The following is a 16,289-nucleotide window of genomic DNA, read 5'->3' on the forward strand; positions in this document are numbered from 1 at the left end:
TGTCAAAAAAAAAAAAGATCAAATCACGAAAATAGTAATATCAATAGAGAGGAAAGATTGAGCCGAACGCGCCGATATGTTTGTTATTTTTGTGGGTTAAATGAGACCTGAGAAAGTCTGATGCTGGTGCTCTTCTAATATCTCTCCACATATAGACGCACGCGGCCACACACGCACACACACGTTAGTCTGTGTGAGGGGGGGGGGGGTTCAAAATGTATGATCAACAAGATTGTGTGAGATCTGCCACTGATTAGCCTAACGTGAAACACCTGTGTGACTGAGAGACAGCTCAGATTCTGAGGAAAGCAGCCTGTCAGAACATTTGGATTTGAGAGAGAACCATAACTCCGATCCTAAAGACGTCTAGATTAGGAGATGCTCAAGGCTTGTGTGAACGTTTACATGTCCTTAAATATTTTTTAGGTTAAGAAATGAGAGTTTAATCGCAGTTCAGAAAATGTTCCTGCTTGCTTCAAAAAAGTTGAAAGGTGCTCAGAATTACAATGGAGATGACTGAGGAGAAAGGTGGACTTCCTCCCTCTTTAATGCTTCTCTAGAAAAATTGGGGAAACTGTTGGATTCCATAGTCACATGTCTACGACAAGCACAAGATTCCTACTACTTTATCAAAAATTATGCCTAAAGAGTAATAATTGTGGCCGTAGTGACGATATACAAATCTTTTTTCACGATTCTGAAGCAGCACTGCACTCTAACGACGACGTCACAGCTCTAAGGTCCCACACACACCCATTGTAAAGTCCAGGAGGAGCGGAAAACACATAAAACTAAAATGGTTACAATTAAATAACTATACGAGATATGAAAAGAAGCTTATTTATAAAGTTATAGCTAACACTTTTGTCAACATTTTAAAGGTGGAATTGTGTATTTAGCTGAATGTATGCTGATATTGTAAGCTTTTAAAGTTGAACAAGGTGAAGCGGATTTGAAGATTTCCCCCATTGGATCCCATTCATTATTTATTCCATAAAAAAATTAATAATTTGAAAATTTGAAAAGATACAAAATATTTGAAAATATACAATAATAGCTGAAGGCTATCTGAACATAAGAAAAATTAAATAGCTGAATTTGCTGAAAATATGAAGATACTGTAAGCTTTTTAAAGTTGAATATTTTCTCCATAGGAACTGATGAATTCAAAATAACATAAAAGTATTTAAATATATGAACATTTGAAAGTTTTGAAATATGAAAGGTCATACCATTCTAGTGCTGAAGAAGCTGAATTTTTTAATATTTGAATGGTTTAAATAGCTGAATATATGAAGGAGTAGAAGAGGGACAAAAAAGGTACGGAAGAAATAGTATAATAATAATAATAAGTTTAATAAAGATTACAAGAACAATAGTTGGACTGCTGAAGCATTCCAACTAATAAAGATTACAAGAACAATAGTTGGACTGCTGAAGCATTCCAACTAATTAATTGACTCGAACGTGCAGTAAACCACAGGCGTGGTCCTTTAAACACATGACATTAAACAACCAGTCACATCTGCTCCGTAAGTCAGGGTTTGAATATGCTGAAGAGGAAGAAGAGGAAGAAACACGTTCCTAACGGTGGGAACTTAAGATCTTCGGCTCCATGTACTTTTGTTTCATATCCATCATAAATTTGCATTTGTCACATTTCATATCTCCCGGGTGTCTAGTGTGCTGTATCCTATGAGAGCTGTCTGCTAACTACCACTCAGCTTACCTGTATGTGAAGATCCACAGATCAGACCAAGGGTGGAGCGGACCAGGAGACAAGGAGACAGGAAGCAGGGAAGAGAGAATTAGCATTTGAAACCACTTCAAATCACTCCGGGTAAAATAATAAAGCTTGCTTAGGTCACCCCTCATTCTACCACGATAATTAACATACAATTACTAAAGATTTTTAAAACTATCTCAGGGAAGCGATAACATATTTCTCCTCGAAACGTTATTTTTAATGCAATGAAAAGATGTCCGGAAGAAAGTATTCATATTATTTCAGGGAATTATCAAAATCATCAATTTTCCATTTGTGGAACATAAAGAAGATTCAATTCAATTCAGTTTATTTTTTAGATCGAAAGATCTAAAGTTTGTCTCTTTTCCGACAAAGTAATAACAATAGTAAATATAAAGTGCAAACAATTAACAACCAAATAGGACATTTAGACAACATATCATTAATAAATTAGGAACTATAAAAAAACTTTACATCTGTATTGTAGTTTATTTGCATACATATCGTGTACACACTATTGATACAGAGTGCTCCCCTTTAATTTAGCTATATATTCTATTTTATCTATTGAGCCTCGGACCGGCCCCCCAAAGGACCCCGATGCATCGGTATTTAAAACGAGTGTCATTTAAAAAAGCAGCATTCAAAACAGAAAACAACGGCATGATGTCATAAAAAAAGAACGGATTGATTGACGTGAAACACCTAAATCGTATAATAAATCCGTGTAACTCTGGGATAACTCTCAGTCGGTGGGCCGAGGGTAAAGGGCGTGAACGCCTCTTCGTTCTGATGGCTGACGGGGACATAAAAGCTCCTGTTGCAGTCCAGCCGAGCCCCGCGTGTCTCTTTGTCTCTTCGGTTTCAGACTAATTAGGCGATTCCTCCCAAAGCGGCGGCGGACAGGATGCGTGTGTGTGTGTGTGTGTGTGTGTGTGTGTGGCGGGCTGAGATAGCGTCCGTGCCAGCTCGCTCTGGCAACGGCGTCGTGGGAGAGGCGACGCGGTCAGGCCTGAAATGAGGTGAAGAGAGCTCCGGCACATTAGCGGGATAAGCCGTAAACATCTTCATGCTCGACGGGGGGGGGGGGGTTACAGGGACTTTATTATTTTGGGGACGAGATTGCGTACATTTATTGGAAGAATGGAGGCCAAGAGGTCGGAGACCTTTTTTTTTTTTTTTGTCGCCGACGACTCAACTCTGCAACGCCTCCGTTTTTTCTTGTGCGAGGGGGGGGGGGGGGGGGTGGAACAAAAAAACAACAACACCAAAGCAAACAAAAAGAAGCGGAAAAAAAGAATGCACCTGCCTCAAAGCAGCTCTTTTCAGAGTGAAGGTTGAACACGCGCTCCGGAGAGCTGAACGACTTTGTCTTGAAGTGGGAAGGAGAGAATAGCGGGAGGAGGACGAAAGAGAGAGAGAGAGAGCTACGACTAAACCCACAGTCATTGAGTTTGAAACATTTTTTTGTGGAGAAAATAAAACTTGTCAGGACTATGGGCCGGCACCGAGGAGCAGACGGAGCTCGGCGGTAAACACCCAGTGGCGGTTCAGCAGACACCTCTCCCGTTAAAGCTGTCGGGAGCGGAGGAGCGGCTCTCGCCCGGGAAGCCGTGGCCCGCTGACGCACGAGCGCGTTTACCTCGGTGTGTTTTCAGGTATCTGCACGTGTGTCCGGGGGAATTCTTGTAAAACATATCTCAGGAAAGACGCCCGCAGGGTATTTCTTCAGGCGGAAACCGTAGCAGCTGGACTAGAGGTGGAGCTGGTTGGAACGCGGTGGTCAGAGGTCACGGAGGCCGAGAGTACTCGGGATAATCATCGCCGATGGTTTCGTGTTCGAACGTGCCACGGAATTTAATACGGTGGCCCTTTTAACGCGATGAAACACAAATGTTTTCCTTTCGTTGGAAATAAAGTGGACATCAGTTCCTCACGTCCGTCACCTTTATATTCCAACTGTTGATATATTCATAAGTTAGGGTGAAAACTGTTGATATATTCATAAATTAGGGTGAAAACTGTTGATATATTAATATATTAGGGTGAAAACTGTTTATATATTCTTAAATTAGGGTGAAAGATGTTTATATATTCATAAATTAGGGTGCAAACTGTTTATATATGACTAAATTAGGGTGAAAACTGTTTATATATTCATAAATTAGGGTGAAAACTGTTTATATATTCATAAATTAGGGTGAAATATGTTTATATATTCATAAGTTAAGATGAAAACTGTTTATCTATTCATATGTTAGGGTGAAAACTGTTCAAACTTCAGTTCAGAGTTAAATGATGACGCGATGCGTTGGACAGACGTGGAAGCGAACTGCACTCTGATTGGCCGGAGGCTACATTTCTAGTTTGTGTATATTTCGTGCTGCAAACGCGGGAATATTAAGGGCTTTAAGAGGCCTGCGTGTTTGAGCGGGAATGTAAGCATACGGTGGCTCAGAATTAAAAAATATGCCTTATTAACTGGCGGCAAAATAATCGTTTGTGCGATGTTAATGTGCATTAAGATCAAAGAGGAGCGGCGGCCCAGATCCCAGCATGCAAACAACGGCAGTGAGGAATGGATTTTGTGTCAGGTCAGAAGTCAAACACACACATACACAAACACACACACACACATGATGTCCAAATGAAAAACAAAAACAGACAACACAACGTGATTGCCAGTCAGTGCTCCTGCTGGCCCGTCTTCTAAGCTGGTCTCCGAGCCTCGGTTATCTCCCCCCCCCTGTGGTCCAAGTCCATGTCCTCTATCCATCCTCACTCTTCTGTTTCTCTCACACACTCCACATTGCATTTGTAGCGGTTGTCCAGCATTGTTTTATCTTCCTTAGAACTCTGTACGTCTCAAACACCGACCCCACACGTCCCGGGAGGCTCGGGCCTTTTTTGGGATTCACGACACAGCTTAAGTCGGGGGGGGGGGCTGAAACCAATTCACGCTCCGTCGATAGCAGACGAAACCCTCAACTGACAGATCACTCTTCTTTTGTCTTCTCTTCGCTCCCTTTCTCTTCATCCCGCCGTACGTTCAGGGGAGAGGTCAATAGATGGGATGCACTCGCGAGATTGTGGGAGCATCGTAAAGAAAAAAAAGGACCCGGAGAAGATTGTATAGTCTTGGATTGGAGTAGATATTATTACCATAAGCTCCCGGCTCTCCGAGCTGCAGCTTCATTACTCCGAGAGTAATGGGAAGCTAGAAGTTGGTTACGGCTTGAGAACATGTCTATTACTATTCATTTAAAAAAAAAAAAAAGATGAATAGATGGAGCGGGGGAATAAAAGGAGCAGGTGGCAGGAGAAATGATGGAAGATGAGGGGAAAAGAGGGAAAGAGGTTGCCCTCAAAAGTAAATTAGCAGGGGATGTGAGAAAAAAGACAAATAAATGCATTCATTTGGGCAACTTAATCAAATATAATAAACCATCTGCGAGCACATTTTGTTTTCTTTAAGGTGATAATGACGCACGCTTCTGATCAGGATCTGATTACAATTTGGGAGCATTATGGGTAATAAATAAAAAAACGGGGTACATGCAAACCAAACAGCTGTGATGGATCCTATTAAAAGCTTTATTAATCAGTCGCAGCAGCAGACAGCGAGACGGCGACAGGAGGAGACGTGACGCTTCGCCCTTTGTTTGGAGGACGGGAGACGGAGGTCAGTCTGTGTGAGGCTTTTTTTTTTTTTTTTTGGGGGAGTCTGGTGGGTCCAACCGGTTGACAGGACACACGAGAGCAGCTCCAGCCCTCTGGCTCTGGGGCGGAGGACAGCTGTCCACATGTACCAGAAATATCAGAGGACAGGACCAAGGACTGGGACACACACGGCATTTAGGAGGCACGAATCAACACGAGATGGATTGGTAGTCCATGGAGAGGATTTAGGAAAAAAACGCATAAATAAATAACAGATATCTGGGTTTTTTTTGTGTGCAAATGAGCCCTTCACACTGTCTTTAAAGTTCACATGGCGTGAGGATGTGGCCTTCACTTGGACTAAAGGGCTGCAGGGTGCCGGCCTCCGTTGAATTTAATTTGATTTTGAGTGTTCTGCTTTAATCAAGGGGACCCGTATTTTTTTAAATATATATATATATATACTGTATATACAAATATATAAATAAATAAAATGATATAAATAAATATATATAATTATATATACATAAATATATATATATATAATTAAATATAAATATATATATAAAATTATATATATACATAATATATATAATTATATATAAATATATATAAGTATATAAAATTAAAATATATAAATCTATATATAATTTATATATATAAATCTCTATATATATATATATGTGTGTGTGTGTCCTAGACTTCCCGTTTCCACTCTGGCTCCAGGTGATAAAAGTAAAAAGCCTCATCTAATATCTATCATCAGGTGATTTAATGTCCATCAGCTCACCATCTGTCCGGCTGCAGTGTTGTGGTCTAATAGAATCAGACAGGTTTGAGACACACGGGGTGGAAACGGCTTCAGTGGCGCAGCCAGACGTCGTAATCATTCTGGGCTTTGCCCAAAACCTCGGAGGCTCCGGGGGGTGGGGGGGTCATCCAGCCCCCCAGGACTTGTACTGGAGCTATATCTGCACTATTTTTCAAAAAGTTTTCAAATAGAACGCCTTGAAAACGGTCCATCCTTTCGGAAGACAAAAAAGCATTATAGTCACCGAGGGAACGATAACTCCAGTAAAGTCTATGTTGTCAAAATAAATACAAAATGTTTGGCCTTTGAGAAAACATTTGGGGCCGGAGCCGGTCCCCACTCCTGACTCCGCCCCTCAACGACTCACGATGGCGGATCACTGACAGCAGTAGGTCTGATCATCACGGACTAGTGGGCCGCATGGGGACCAGGATGATAATCTGTTTCACACTCTTCTGCAGCGGCAGGGCTGTGTGAAGAGAGGGCAACCACTTTTTTTTCTCCGCTCAGGGCTGAAAATGGTGATAAGCGTGAGGCGCCAGTCTTACATGTAACTCGAGAAGCTGTGAGTGTATAGCCGTCTAGGCTGAGGGCCCGACGGGCCCCAACTCACTCTAACTGCCTAATGGGAGGCTTATTCTAAAAGTTCACCATTAATATAATATAATATCTCAAATTCAGCGTCTTCACAACTCAATCACCTCTTGTCGGTAATACTTTACAACTGTTAAAGTCTTTAGCTTCGGACACATTTAGAAGACGGGCATTTCGATGTGACTACTACCAAGAGGGCGGGGCTTAGAGTTTTGATCAGTTAAAAGACGAGGCGGGGATGAAAGGAAAAAAGTGACGGCGCCCTGGCCTCCGTCCAAGGTTCCGCCCACGCTCACTCGATTGGATTATTAAAAAGCACAACGGGAGCTGTGGACACACTCACCTCAGTGTCATGGTGACTCTGAGGCCACACAATATAATCATCAGAAAGGAATTAAAATGAAGAACGAAACAGTGTTCGACTGCGTGGCCTTTGAGTTGAGCCTGACATTTAACAAACTATTTAGTTTAAGAACAAGATTTTAAAAGAGAGACACTTTCAAAATAAAGCCCATCGGTGTTGTTATAGAAATGTTATCGTCCTCTTTTAGCATTAAAACATGGCCTTAGTTGAGGCCAAGGAACACCTGATTTCATCAATAACAGTGAGATGAATATCGTCCTGCAGCACAGCTTCATGTATTAATAAGGAGCTTGTTTTGGGCAATTGAGTTAATGGGATGAATAAACCACCTTGGTCTTTAACGCCGCCACCACGGCTGACTTAACGCACCACGCAGGTGTGACACGGCCTTTCACACATCGTTAATATTCAGGATGAAACTGCTTTTATTTTTATTGTTGATAAATATGACAATTATTTTCTCGATTGAAATATAAGCCCAATAAGCACTTTTTCAATAACATATTTGAATAGATACTGCGGTCCTATTGACCCAGGGCAGTCGTCTGAGGAATATTAATACAAAGCCTAAACTATTGTGAGCTTTTCTTTTTATTGATTTCCTTCCACGAATGTGAGTTCCCTCTGGTAAAAGGTTACACAGTGTACATGTCTTGTGCTTTTATTGTGAAAGGTCAGAACTGAAGGAGTGGATCTGGTCTGTGCTGCATTTGTCAAAGTTGGGAGTTATAAAGTTTGGTTCGCATCATGAGCCTGCGTGTTTTTGTAGATCACTTTTTTTTTTACTTTATTCATCCACAGGTGGAAATAGGACATTTAAGAATTTAAATAACAAAGGAAATTAAAATGTCAAATTATAAATGAAAGTGTATACAACAGGTTAAATATGTCTGTGACGGGTTGAAGCTTTTATTTGTGGAGTAAATGCTAAAAACAACATATATATGAATCTATATCTATAAATATATAAATATATATATATATATACATAAATATATAAATATATATAAATATATATATAAATATAAATAAATATAAATATATATATTTATATATAACACATATGTTAACAAGACAATTAATCAAAAGAAACAAATAAAACATTTATAAAACCGATTTATGAACGCACCAGCATGAATAAACCATATTTGAAATATGAGCCAGCCAGAAAAGAAACCCGGCCCAGTGTTGCCAACTCTTTAAATTGATTGTCGCCAGCGGCAGCATGGTTCTGTCTTTAGTTCTGTCTGTCGCTCCGGGCCCTCCCTTCAAATTATCATTATGAACGTGAACAACGGGGCTCTTTTTTCTTCGTCAGAGCATTTGATTTATTGATTGCTGTCGGGATGTAATGTGAATTTCATCAAATGTTTTTTTTTAAAGACGAAGAAAATAAAAAAGTTTTTGGAAGAAGATTAAAAAACCTGTCTTTATTAGCTGCGCATTTGCGAAAAAGACTGATATGCAAACTCCTATTAGACGTGGGAAATAATAAGCTGTTTGAGCAAATTATGACTGACTTCCATCTAGATAAAAAAAAATATTCCATTTAATTTGAGTTAGAATTTTTAGTGGTGATTTGCCACATTTGACTGGTTTTCTGTTTAATACGATTCACTGATGTGTGTATTAACTGACAAGCCAGTCAATAAGCAACCAACTGTGCTGTCAAGACGGGTATTAAGATTTGCCGGTGATGGCTGCCGCTCATCATCATTTGTCAGATAAATACTTTTCCTCGAAATTAGAACAGAACCTCAGCCTCGGTATTAATATACTTTGGGGGAAAAAAGACCGAAAAACGTTGGAACCGGGAAGCTCGTCGCTTCCGTCCCTCAATCTTAATTTACGGCTGTCAGAAATGTGAAACGCTCCCGTTTCGTCAGGACATATTAAATGTCATTTGAAAAGTCAGTTTTCATAATTGCATCTGATTGTTCATATGCATGTCGAGATCTGAGGGGCGCAGAGGAGACTTAGAATATTACCTGTCACGCAATTGACGGCACTAAAAATACACTTTCGAATGCGACGCTTTAGTAATGAAGCGAATTTGCGAAAGACAATCGGTTCATTTTGCACGGAGGCGATGTAACACGAGACTTTATAAGAACGTACGTGCATATAATATACAGCGTAAGCCTTCATTTATCAAATCTTAGATTTTAACTCGGCGTGTGAGGGGGGTTTGATTTCTTCTTCAGGCTTTACTCGCACGTGAAAGTGACACTAAAAGCACCGACCGCGGCGCGTTCTCGTGCAAGGTCGCGGGTTTTAAAGGCGCCGTCGGTCGCGCTTTAAAGCGTTCATTATCAACACCTTCCCGCCAAAGTGTCAGACACAACCCTTTAAAATGGTTTTCATGGTTGTGAAAGCAACCGCATCGGTGGCGGACTTCGCTCGTGTACCCGGCGCTGACGATCCTCGAGTACACGTTGGAGGGCGGAGATCTTTTCCCTGTAGACCACAGGTGTCAAACACAAGGCCCGCGGGCCGAATGTGGCCCATCACGTCATTTTATGCGGCCCCTGACGGCTTGAGTGTCTTGAATACAGATGCCGGTCATGTGGGTTACTCCCGCACAGCGTTGGTATTCAAGAGAATAACCACCGACACAGGAGACCACCTCGGACTAAAAAAGCCTCTAAGTCTTTATATATATATAAATATTTAAAAAAAAAAAATATATATATATATAAATGTATAAATATATATAAAATATAAATAATATATACAGGACTGTCTCAGAAAATTAGAATATTGTGATAAAGTTCTTTATTTTCTGTAATGCTATTAAAAAAACAAAAATGTCATGCATTCTGGATTCATTACAAATCAACTGAAATATTGCAAGCCTTTTATTCTTTTAATATTGCTGATTATGGCTTACAGCTTAAGAAAACTCTAAAATCCTATCTCATAAAATTTTAATATTTCCTCAGACCAAGTAAAAAAAAAGATTTATAACAGCTGAGTGTTTGTCAAGGCTCAGGAAACCCTTGCAGGTGTTTCGAGTTAATTAGACAATTCAAGTGATTTGTTTAATACCCTACTAGTATACTTTTTCATGATATTCTAATATTTAGAGATAGGATATTTGAGTTTTCTTAAGCTGTAAGCCATAATCAGCAATAAATCAGAATAAAAGGCTTGCAATATTTCAGTTGATTTGTAATGAATCCAGAATGCATGACATTTTTGTTTTTTTAATTGCATTACAGAAAATAAAGAACTTCATCACAATATTCTAATTTTCTGAGACAGTCCTGTATATATATAATAAATAAAAATATATATAAAAATATATACATATGATCGCCTTTATATCCTGTGCTTTTATTTTGAAGGTTTCAAATTAAATGGATTTGTGTTATAAAATTAGAGGACTGTTCATGTGTACAACAATAAACAATAATCAAAAGCAAAGAGAGTTATCCAACAGTATGTTTGGGAGTAGTTTATACAGCGCTTCAGTTACACCGGCCCTTTAAGAGGCGGCCGTGATGCTGATGTGGCCCACGGTGAAGAAGAGTTTGACGCCTCTGCTGTAGACGGTGCTTATGCTCGTCGGGGTATGCTAAAGAGAGTCAACAGTGTGCGAATAGAGCAGTGAGTCATCCGTCGTCTCCGCGGCTAAACGAGCCGACGGGGCCTCGGAGATGAGGCTTGAATTTGCGTCCTTCGGAAAAGTTTTCATTCGGAGGGTTGAAGTGATTGCGAGAGGACGTATTTATGGACTGATGGGAACCACAAAGAAAGACACTCCACAGTCATCTCCTCCGCCAGCAGACAAACACTCATCAGAGAGGCCTCTTCACCTCGCTGCGACGGAGACAAAACAGTCCAGTTCAGCCTCCGGAGGATCAGAATGACCTCGAGTTGATTGAAGTTTTGGTGATTAGATTGAAAATATGATTATTTTGGGGGGGGGAAACGTTGCAATCTGGTGTGTGTTTCGTCGCACTTAGCTGTTTACCATCAAATGGCATTGTCAAGTTGTTTTCTCAAAATAAAAGACATTTGGTTTTACAGTTTTGAACAAAAGAGACGTTGACGGGTAAACGTGGTTATTTTTCCGAGGCACATTTAGTTCAATTCCGGCTGTTGCGACACAAACTCTAGGAAATGTGTTATTATATCGAAAAAAAACTTTTACTATAACTCAGAATCTGTGGACATTTTTCAGCCCGAAACCACATTGGCTTGAGAGTCTGGAATACAGACGCCGGTCATGTGGGTTACTCCCGCACAGCGTCGGTATTCAAGAGAATAACAGCCGACACGGGAGACCACCTCGGAATAAAAAAGCCTCCTCCTTTGCTGGACTCCCGGACGAACGCCATCATTACGAATGCTGGTTGAAGCCTTTATTTGTGGAGTAAAGGCTAAAAAAAACACATATACACACATATATATATATATATACATATATATATGTATATATATATAAATATCTATATTTATTTATATATGTATATATGTAAATATATTTAAATATATATATAACTATATATATATATGTATACATATATATATATATATATAGAACACATATGTTAACAAGTGAATTAATTTAAAAAAGAATTGTAAAACCGATTTATAAACGCACCAGCATGAATAAACCATATTTTAAATGAGCCACAGCCGCATGGTTGGCTTTCTTTTGTTTACACGGTAAAGTTAAAAATCTTCATGCGTGCCGAGATAAGCGAAAGGAATAGAGAACTTGACGCGCGATTATAAATGATTAATACAAGAGCCGCATGACGCATGACTTGAATCTTCCCGAAGAGAATTGTTGAAATTGTCATTTTCCTTTTATTCTGTTTTTTTACCATGTAAAGTGCTTTTGAGTGAATTAAAACATATTATTATTATTATAATTATTGTAAATGTCTTTCCCCGTCTTTTCCATCGATTGTGGAGCACGAGCAGCGAAATCCGCTGATATCTGAATGTCGGCAGTTCATTCCTTCTCTCTCCCGTTCCCCGTGTCCCGGTGGACGTCATTCGGGCAGCACTTACCTGCAACACAGAAAAGAAGAACAGAAGACAGAAACATTAGACCGGAGCCAATCGCGCGCTGGGCGTGAAGTTACTACACGATGTAATTTGTATGGTGTAACGACAGAATGCATACAGCCCCAGTGGAGGGGGGGGGGGGGGGGCACACAGTGAACAGTAGGTGCGACAGGTGGAGCGCTTTCGGGTGAAGGAGCAGAGCGCTGACGGCTTAAATACACCAGCCGTGATGAATTAAAAAGGGTTTTCCCTTTACGCTGCACTTCCACATTCCAAAGGCAATATTTGAACAAAATAAAATAAAATGCATTGGAGAGTGAAAGCTATTTTTCTGTTCAGTTTAAAATTATAAATTTGTTGAAAAAAGTTGTGACATTATGGTTTTAAAAACCACTTATTTGTGTTATCATGTCATCTTAAATATGCTCCTATAGGGACCAGAAATAAGTGACAGAGGCAATCTTTTTCTTTTATGTAACTGATCGTCCTTCTGGGGAAAACTGCTTGCTGATCTATATCTGAGGCCATTGTAGAGTCATAAGGAAAAGATAAGGATGCAATTTTGCCCCATCAGAGTTCATATAATGACACTGGCACCGTGTGAATCTCAATAATCTGAACCCAGACCGATAAATGAGCAATTTTCTATAATTTCTTAGCCCAGTGCGCAGGGGGGGAAAAAACGGCAGACAAAGCATTAATTTCACAGATCATTCTCCATATATTCTTTTACGGCTTTCAGGCGACGGTTCAGCAGACGCAGACGGAGTTGTTAGACTTTGATCTGCTCATCATCAAAACACCTCAGAGCCCTTTAGATCGCCCGCCCCTGTGTATTCAGTTGACGGTGTGGTGAATGAGGAAGGCTGAGAGATGTCACTCCTTTAATACAAAGAGACAGAAGACGGAGAAAGGAAGAGAAAAAACGGGAAAATTGTCCCCCTTTAATGACGATGAATACACGATGTATTGGAGCGGCTGATCCACAGTGGCATGAATGACTGTCAGGGGGAACATTTCTCTTTGGAAATGCAGTCGTACATTAGCGCCTACGATATATCAATATTTCAAGATGATTGACGACCGACACGAGTCCGTGACATTCACCCTGAACCTGCACTTTCAACGGTTCTCCCAGCCACCCGGGGCGGCCGCCCGGAGCCGAGAGCCAATGTTCGGTCAGTGGACGCGGCGCATAAAAAAAAGAAAGAAGCCCAGACCGCAAATTTACATTTAGAGAGCATTGTGGCCGACTTTCTTTTATTTTGTGGCTCTACCTTCCTGAACTCTTGTCCCCTGAACGTCGACCCCGGAGGGTTTTTACCGAGATGACAGACTCTCGACAGGCCCCGCCCCCCCCCAAAAAACAACTAAACTCGCGTTGAGCTCGCCGCACAGAGAAATCAGTGTTCACCTCACACACACACACACACTCTCCGGTGTAATTACCCGTCATTAACGAGGAAGAGGGGATTCAGAGGCGTCCAAATGGAAAGAGGGTTGCCGGGAGAAGTGCGAGTGGGCTTTCGAGATAGCGAGTTGAGGGTCACGGGCAGATAAGCGCGGCGCGGTAAGTCGCACTCTGTGAAGCGGGGAGGACTTTTTCTACAGAGAGAGATGTGTGTGTGTGTGTGTGTTATTTGGGAATTTTTGGCAGGATACCAACCTTGAACTGACAATTACGCAAAGTACATTAGCCTCCCAGGGTAACCAGTCTGCACTTTCATTTAGATTTAGCTGAAGCATGAAATTACAAGACAAGGTGAGAGTAGATAATTAAAGAAATATACATTTTGATTGACTCAAAAAGGGGTAGAGTTTATCGTAAGCTGACGTTGCTATGAAATGTGGTACGGACTCTAACGAAGTGTAATAACTTTCTTCGTTCAAACCATCCGATCAAAATGATTACTGTTCTCGAGTTTGGTTTAGAATTTTAAAAAACGTATCAAACATATTTCCATCAGCCTCCGGTAGACTTTGTGTTTAGTTTGTAAATGTTGCCAATGGGAGAAAGAAATGTTTAAACAAGCTCCAAGTTCCATTTGGCCATTTTTTTATTGCGGTTTAGTATTTTAAGCATGAATTTAAAAGCCTAACTTCTAATAAATCCTTCTGCTGATCGCAAAATCCGTCAAGCAGAAATCTTATTGATCGGTATTTAAGGTACACGTGTAGAACAGGCAGCGTGAAAAGAATGTTTTTCCTACAGACGTGTTTCTACCGTCGTTCATCACAACATGCAGTCTGATACATTAAGTATGATTTTAATCAGCGATTATTCAAAGAACACAAATATACAGAAATAAAACTTAATTTACAAAATGGATTCGAGCAGACGTCGCGCTCTTGCCCTTGCTGTGTTGTGGGATGAGGAGGAGGAAAAGATATGTCACTCTTGCCTGTCTTCAAAACTTGAGAGCCCTGTTAATGACATGTGGTTCAATTAAGTTCTCACTCTCTTAAACTTTAAATCTTGAAAGAAATTATTCGTTGTGTTTGTGCGTGTGATTTTGTGTGGTGATGTAAACTCAGCTGTCATAACAAGCAGCAGGAGAGCACCGTGTTAACCTCTTGGTATCCTGCATGCTCAACACATCAGAGCTGTCACGGCGCTATTAGAGTGGACCCAAAAGCACGACTCAGACAGGAGTAACAAAGAATACTGTCTTTGGTTGGAAACAGGCTGGGTCAAAACCGGGAGATCAGTCGAAGAAGCAAACAAGTCCAAAAAGGGGCGGGGCAGAGAATCAGAGGTCAGGGCAGGCAGGTCAGGAATCTCCTCTAATAACGCTGGAGAACTTGGCACGAAAACACAAGACAATCTGGCAGAGGACAAGTGGAAGTGAGGGAGCTAAATAGTGAGGGACTAATGAGGGGATGGGCTGCAGGTGAGAAGGGCGTGAGGACCAGGTGAAGGGAATGAGGGACTAACGAGGTGACCAGAGGCAGGTGAGGGGAGTTGGATTGACGAGATGGTGTGACAGGATGAAAACAACTATTACAAAACAGCTAAACTGTTACAATAGCATTGTTTGTTAAGGCTGCCCACATAGCATTTATCTTTTTATTTACAGGCCTAGGAAAAGGACCCTCTCAAAAAATTTCAAAACAATACTTTGAACAAGTAAGATGTATTATAAAGAATTTAACATAAAGACAGGACATTTGTGCAATATAATTAGGCATGCTTTTGTGAATGAGAGTAGTTATTAAAAAACATTTAAATTCTTTAAGGTAGCAAAGATGCCTCATAAAAGACCTTCGCCAGGCCAGAATGCAGGGTACAACATGGGTACAACGCCACATTAATTCAAATGTCCTGATATTTGAGCCACCAACGTGTGTGGCTGCGTGCGCGGCAACATTTTGGTCACCCCCGACAAAATCTCACTCCAAGGTTTTTTTGAAAAGTTGGCAGCTCTGGTGTAACTTCCCGTTTTCTTCTCTTGAACAGTGAGAGCAGGAAACGGACCAGATCTTTGTTTCCTTGGTTTGGACCAAACTAACAGAACCACTGGTGTGAAGGCACCCCTCGTACTGTTGATCGCCTGTTCTACGGTTGAGTTTCACCAACGGTTGCCGATGGATCACGTACACAGTCCAATTAAACAACAACTTAGACTGAAACTCTTGACTCAACGTTGGTCGTTCTCATATTGTGTTGCCGTTGGCGATGCTGTGGAATCGAATTGTGTGAAACAGATCGATGCATCTGACTTTTATCTTTTTAGGGAGACTTGTTAGGTCGACATTTTTAACGATCCTCGGGTTAAAGAGCGATTTTACCAAGTTTCTATAGAGCATCTGCTGTAGATTTGTCTCCATCCTTCGTCCATCATGAATCCCAGTTGATTACCAACATGTTGGCATAAAGGCTCCAAGCATTATTTCAGATTCATCTTTTTTTTTAGAGGTTCCCACCTCTTTTTCATCGGCCATCCATCATGGCCCTAAACTGTTTCAGACGGACATTAACACGTAACGAGGTACATGGACTCAACGATTGAAACAGCTGGCTCATAATTACCTGATTTTAGTGAACTTCACATTGTTCGAAAGTTGTGACTTTACCTTGACCTCAACTTCTT

At 40.7% G+C, this 16,289-nt stretch overlaps 1 protein-coding gene across 2 annotated transcripts in view; it reads right to left on the reverse strand.

Annotated features, from left to right (window-relative positions):
- Positions 1-16,289, reverse strand: part of lsamp (limbic system associated membrane protein) — a 579,644-nt gene that overhangs the window by 307,709 nt on the left and 255,646 nt on the right. The window lies entirely within an intron of this gene.

The sequence above is a fragment of the Pseudoliparis swirei genome, chromosome 20 (genome assembly GCF_029220125.1).
Source record: "Pseudoliparis swirei isolate HS2019 ecotype Mariana Trench chromosome 20, NWPU_hadal_v1, whole genome shotgun sequence".
In the NCBI taxonomy this organism is placed as follows: domain Eukaryota; kingdom Metazoa; phylum Chordata; class Actinopteri; order Perciformes; family Liparidae; genus Pseudoliparis; species Pseudoliparis swirei.